This window comes from Cupressus sempervirens, chromosome 6 (genome assembly GCF_028749045.1).
Source record: "Cupressus sempervirens isolate cs-2001-9-10 chromosome 6, ASM2874904v1, whole genome shotgun sequence".
Classification (NCBI taxonomy): Eukaryota; Viridiplantae; Streptophyta; class Pinopsida; order Cupressales; family Cupressaceae; genus Cupressus; species Cupressus sempervirens.
The window spans coordinates 608,689,707-608,697,025 of record NC_143123.1 but is presented as its reverse complement, the minus strand read 5'-3'; the positions used below and the strand labels follow the sequence as shown (position 1 = coordinate 608,697,025).

Genomic DNA, 7,319 nt, shown 5'->3' with positions numbered 1-7,319 from the left:
TTGACCCATAAGAACGATTCTAATATGTCCCTATGGGTCCTAGGCCCCTAGGGACATATGTCATCATTTAATGGGTTGAATGGGGCCATAGGTCAACCTATGACCCCCTTTGACCCATAAGAACGATTCTAATATGTCCGTAGGGGTCCTAGGACCCCTAGGGACATATATCGTCATGTAATGCGTCGAAGGGGGTCATAGGTCAACCTATGACCTCCTTTGACCCATAAGAACGATTCTAATATGTCACTAGGGGTCCTAGGACCCCTAAGGACATATGTTGTTATGTAATGGGTCGAAGGGGGTCATAGGTCAACCTATGACCCCCTTTGACTCATATATATTAATAATATACATATATATTAATAACATATATATATATATATATATATATATATATATATATATATATATATATATATATATATATATATATATATATATATATATATATATATATAAGGGGTCATAGGTCAACCTATGACCCCCTTTGACTCATATATATTAATAATATACATATATATTAATAACATACATATTAATATAATAATATATATTAATAACATATATATATATATATATATATATATATATATATGGTTATTATATTTAATAAAAATATTACGTTATTATATATATTAATAACATACTTATATATATATATATTACGTTATTATATTTAGTAAAAATAATAATAATATAAATTATATTTATAGATTATAATGAGAATAACATAATATATTATTATATATTAATATATTATATGTTATATCTTTACATTACGTTATTATGTATATATATATAATTTATTATAATACATATTTACATATTAATATAACAAAAATAATTTATAAATCATAAGCTATAAAATATTATGTTATAATATATATTACGTTATTATATATATTAATAACACACACACACACACACACATATATAACTTTATTATATTTAATAAAAATATTACGTTATTATATATATATTAATAACATATATATATATATATATATTACTTTATTATATTTAATAAAAATATTACGTTATTATATATATATTAATAACATACTTATATATATAATATATATATATATATATTACGTTATTATATTTAGTAAAAATAATAATAATATAAATTATTTTTATAAATTATAATGAGAATAACATAATATATTATTATATATTAATTTATTATATGTTATATCTTTACATTACGTTATAATATATATATATAATATATTATAATACATATTTACATAGTAATATAACAAAAATAATTTATAAATCATAAGCTATAAGTCTTAAATCTGGTTTTCCCTCCAAAATGGGTTGAGATTTCAAATTTTCCACCAAAATTCACCTAGCCATATCGGATATCCGATTTCAAATCGAATATCCGATTTCAAATCGGATATCCGATTTGAAATCCGATATCCGATTAGGCTTGGTATTTACCAAGCTTACCCGGTCAACCCAAAAGACGTGTTTGAAGAGGGTTTTAGTGATACTCAGATTTCGGGTAGTCGTCTGACAATGTTATTTTGATTGAAATTGAATGAAACGAAAAGGGTTTTTTAATATCGCTCTCAAGATTCCATCAATATAATTTCTGTCAAATTCTGAGATTGACAAGTATTTATTAGTTAATTATCAATGAAGATTATTGTAAAGTGCTGATTAACATAGTGATTGAAAAACAGCTATAATTTTCAAACGGTATAACATTTTTTAAATCTAAAAGTTGCGTCACATTCTATGCTTCGCCTAGTATAAGAAAAAATTAAATAAAATTAAATTTGGTAAAAATTTCTATTAGTTAAGGTGGTCAGACACGAGACTCTTTTTTTTCCGAAAATGTTTTGGTAGAAAATTCATATTTAATTATTTATTTGGAAAAAAAATATCGAAAAATATGCGTCACATCCGGGCATGAGTCTACTTTTCATATCTATAATTATATTAAAAAAATATTATCATTTGATTTTGATTAAGGTGGTCAGACATACACCTACTTTTTATTTTTGCCCTAAAATTTTTGTATTACTGCATTAAAATTCAAACTTTTGACCAATCAATTATTTTTTTCTCCTGATAAGGCCTAGTAGTTTAGAAACTACATTCAATTTCTTACAGATTATTTTCTTACAACTTTTTGATATAAAGTCCATAACCACTTTAAAATTATGTGTTAAGTTGACATAACCCTGATTTTCTGATTTTTCACTGCCACTTAAGGCCATAGTTTGGTACACCGTGATCCTGCACATACCCCTCACTTTTAAATACTATAAATTGACAACATTGTATATGTTTGTTATTTCTTTAAAATATGACAATTAAAAAAAAAAATTTTTATGATGTAAGTAATAAATAAAAAATCATTTAAAATTCTCTCTTTTTATAAATAAAAATGATTTTACAACTTGATGTAAATGAACTAACTTTAGACATCAATATAATTTTCCTATGAAAAAAGATGGTATTTTTCATTAGAAGTAAAAGAGTTTATGATGGGCCCTAAAATCTATAACAAAATACTACTAATATTCCAAATTCAAAAAGGACAATTTTTTTTAAAGGATATTAACATGAACAATCACAAAATTACAAAATTGTTAAGGCTTCTCCAATAACAACTATGAATAGTCATCATTAGCAATAACAACTACTAGTACAATGTTGTAAAAAATTATTAAATGTGATATTAAATTAACAAATGTAAATATTAAGTTAATAATTGCTATAACAATCATTTGAATACATTAGAAAAAAATTAAGTAATATTTGATAAATATGCATACCCATAATAAAATTGAAAAACAAGAACCATATGTAAAATGCATTATTTTACCATATTTAGATTTCTACTATGGTGGTGCACTTTAAGAGATATATACAATATTTTAAAAAAAAAACAGTTTTTGGATTACAGTAGGAAAAGAAAAAACTTTAAAAACAATATATTTTAATTATTAAATATTTTATTAGCATAATTAAAAATATTGCCCATGTAGAAAAAGTGAAAGATGAATAGAGTTTCAATTGAATGAGTCGATCAGTCACTAATAATAATAACTTGGTCCTCAAGAAAGTATCCTGGCAGCTTTGTTTCATAAATCCCGTGTTATAGATGAGAAAGGCGGAATAGGAGAAACTAGGGTTTAGCTTGACGAACAGAATGCATTAGGGAAGATTTCATCTTCATCGATCGATTCTGTACAACAGTGACGAGACAGGCTTTGTTTTGAATAGTCGAATTGTAGAATGGAGGTGGATACAGAAAATGGAATGAAGAGACTAGAATACTTATCTCTTCTTTCTAAGGTGTGCGAAGAGCTTGAAGCTTACTTGGTGCCCGCAGATAAAGTTTTAGCCGAGTTTGTAACAGATCTCGGCCGCAACAGCGAGAAGGTCGAAGAATTCGATTCTAAGCTGAGAGAGAATGGCGCAGAATTTCCGGAAGACTTGCTAAGCACCCTGTTCACCATTATTCACGCATTCCTTGGTCCTGCTTGCAAACGCAACAGCATCGATAAGAGAGGAAAATACGAGTATGCGGGGGTTTCTAAGAAAATAAAAAAAGAATCAGCAGAGCCTCGTATTTTGGGGGTTTGCTCAGGGCAGGACATTTTTCCCATGAGAAAACCCTTCTCCCATGGTTTGAGGTCAAGTCCCAATTCAGCCAGTTTAAATAATTATAGGGCATCGTCTTCAACATCGGGGATCACAATTGTGGAGGAGGAGGAGAGGAAAAAGAATAACCTGCTGCATCGGAAGAGGAGAATTAGCTCCCCTGAGAAATGGGAAGTAACACAATTGACTGCAGCGGGGTGGAAGCCCGCGGATGATGATTCAGAATTTGAAGAGGATGAAAAGGATGTTGAAATTGAAATCGAATTACACAAGGAAGAGCCCGCTTTCTTGCATGGTGGAACTCGCCTCTCGAAGGATATGTCCTCTGTGAAAATTGTCAAGGATCCTGATGGTTCACTTCAGCGAGCAGCCATGACGCGATCAGCATACCGTAAGGAGGAAAGAGAACTGCGAGAACAACGGCAGAAGATAGAGTTGGACTCAATCCCTAAGGATTTGAATCGACCGTGGGAGGATCCAATGCCGGAGCCAGGGCAAAGGCGTTTAGGGCAGGAGTTGAAAGGTGTCTGGCGTTCAACATGCCCCATGCACGAGTGGAAGAAGGATGAATTTGGAAAATCTCCCAGTCTTGGACAGCGATCAAAGCTCTCAATTCAAGATCAAAGACAGTGCCTTCCAATCTTCACGCTCAAGAGGGAATTGATCAACGCAGTCAATGACAACCAAGTTCTCGTTGTTATTGGTGAGACCGGGTCTGGAAAGACAACTCAAATAACCCAATTTTTGGCAGAGGCAGGATACACGGCCTCAGGTAAGATTGCCTGCACTCAACCTCGTAGAGTAGCAGCTATGTCTGTAGCAAAAAGAGTAGCAGATGAATTTGGTTGTAGGTTGGGAGAGGAAGTTGGTTATACTATCAGATTTGAGGACTTCACGGGACCAGACACCGTGATCAAGTATATGACTGATGGTACACTGTTCAGAGAGCTTTTAGTAGACAACCAACTTTCACAGTATTCTGTAGTCATGCTAGATGAGGCTCATGAGAGGACAGTTCATACGGACGTCCTCTTTGGGCTTCTGAAGCAGTTGATCAAATGCAGACCTGATATTCGGTTAATTGTCACTTCTGCAACCCTAGATGCCGAGAAGTTCTCAGATTATTTCTTTAACTGCAATATTTTCACCATTCCTGGAAGAACTTATCCTGTAGAAGTATATTACAGCAAACAACCAGAAACCGACTATTTGGAAGCCGCATTACTCACAGTACTGCAAATTCACCTTGAAGAACCCGAGGGTGACATTCTTCTCTTTTTAACAGGACAAGAGGAAATTGATACTGCCTGCCAGATTCTGAATGAGCGAATGAAAAGACTAGGGAGCAATGTTCCTGAATTAATCGTACTCCCAGTATATAGTGCTCTTCCCAGTGAGATGCAATCGAGGATTTTTGAGCCCGTTCCTCCTGGGAAAAGGAAAGTGGTTGTTGCTACCAATATTGCAGAAGCTTCACTCACAATTGAAGGAATATATTATGTCGTGGATCCCGGATTCTCCAAGCAAAATATATACAACCCAAAGCAAGGAATGGACTCTCTGGTTATTTCTCCTATTTCTCAAGCATCATCCAAGCAACGTGCTGGACGGGCTGGGCGTACTGGTCCGGGGAAGTGTTATCGCCTTTATACAGAGAGTGCATATCATAGTGAGATGTTGCCAACAACTGTTCCAGAAATACAGAGGAGTGATCTTGGACTCATAACACTGAACATGAAGGTCATGGGAATTAATGATCTTAACTCGTTTGATTTTATGGACTCCCCTTCTCCTCAAGCCTTCATAGCAGCAATGGAACAACTCTATAGCTTGGAGGCTTTGGATGAAGAGGGACTTCTAACTAAGCTAGGTAGGAGGATGGCTGAATTCCCTTTGGAGCCTCCTCTGTCAAAGATGCTCATTGCTAGTGTTGCTCTTGGCTGTAGTGATGAGATTGTAACCATAATAGCCATGCTTCAAACTCAAAACATTTTTCATCGACCCCAAGAGAAGCAGGCTCAAGCTGATCAGAAGAGGGCAAACTTTTTCCAGCCAGAAGGTGACCACTTGACTTTATTGGCCGTGTATGAGGCTTGGAAGGCTAATAACTTTTCAGTTCCCTGGTGCTTTGTGAATTTTATTCAGTCCAAGTCTTTAAGGAGGGCAGGAGATGTCAGGAAGCAACTGCTAATGATCATGGACAAACATCAAATGGATGTTGTGAGTGCTGGAAGGAACTCAATGAAAATACAGAAGGCCATTGCTGCAGGGTTTTTCTTCCATGCAGCTAGGAAGGATCATCAGGAAGGATATCGAACTGTAGTTGGGAATCATTCAGTCCATATTCATCCTAGCAGTGTTCTTTTCCAACACCAACCTCAGTGGGTGATTTATCATGAACTTGTTATGACTAGCAAAGAGTACATGCGTGAAACGACTGTTGTTGATCCAAAATGGTTGGTGGATTTGGCACCGAGGAGTTTTAGAAAAGCTGATTCTACAAAATTGAGCAAACGCAAGTGGCAGGAGTGCATTGAACCTCTGTATGACCGATATCACGAATCCACCTCCTGGCGTCTCAGCAAACGTCATGGCTAGCACATTTTTGCCAATGAAATGTTTATAATTTTAGTTCAATACCTATTCTCGGAGGAGTAATGTGCAGACCATGTTTGTGCACATGTTGTAAACCAATTGACTATTATAGATGTAGGGCAGAGGATTGTGGGAAAAGAAGTGGGGAGGAAAACTTGTAGGAGTCTGGAGACAGAGGAATTGAAAGGAAGAAATGCAGAAGATCTTCTCTCATTGTCACTCTGCCCGATTCCCCTACTCATCATTTTAAGATCTCACAGGGTGACACAGAAGCACTTGATATACTTTAGGAAAGTTTTGGGTATTTTGCATATTCTCTCTAATATATGAAGGTACTGGAAAACAGGGGCAGTTGAACCATAATAGTGCAAAAGTATTGTAACAGATATTCTATCATCATGGAGTTGTATGAAGATTATACATTCTGCTGTGAAATCACTCCCCAGACCATGTTTGGATCAAAGAAACAAAACAATTACTAAAGGGGTTATACTGGAGGCTTCACCCTTATGTTCCTTTTTGGTGTACGGTTTTGAAGTAAATTATCTTGTGTTGCCACTCTGCCCGGTTCCTTGAAACCTAACTCCAGATCTTATGTGGCTTATTCTCATGACCGTTTTCAAGATGTCACAGAAACAGTCCACAACTTCACTGATGCTTTTGGGCGTTCTGTATATTCTCGATTATATTTGATGGTATTGGGAACTGGGGTAAATTGAGTATATTAGAGCTAACTTTTCTAACATAGATTCTACTTCAAAAACATATATATTCTGCCATCATGGACCCGTACAATACTGTTTAATATGCTTTGAAACTGTAGCTGAGTCCATGTTTGGATGAATGAAACAAAATATAAGCAGGGGGTTATATGCTGGTTTCATCCTATCTTCCAGGTTTTTTTGTGGCAGTAAGTGTAAGATTGTGAGAACCACTGGAGGGATTATGAAGTCAGTATATATATTATTTTAAACATTTGTCCATATTGAATTACAATGATAGAGTGGCAAATTACATACTAGACCAGTCCGGCAACATAATATAGCCGCTTCACCAATAAGACGAAGAATAGCTTCCTACTCAGTACATTGTGA

General features: G+C 34.4%; 1 pseudogene across 1 annotated transcript; it reads left to right on the top strand.

Moving 5' to 3' along the window:
* Positions 1-3,068: 3,068 nt before the first annotated feature.
* LOC149553710 (putative pre-mRNA-splicing factor ATP-dependent RNA helicase DEAH5 pseudogene) lies at positions 3,069-7,113 on the top strand (annotated as a pseudogene). Its single transcript, XR_016353143.1, has one exon. The product of XR_016353143.1 is annotated as a putative pre-mRNA-splicing factor ATP-dependent RNA helicase DEAH5 pseudogene (transcript).
* Positions 7,114-7,319: the final 206 nt, after the last annotated feature.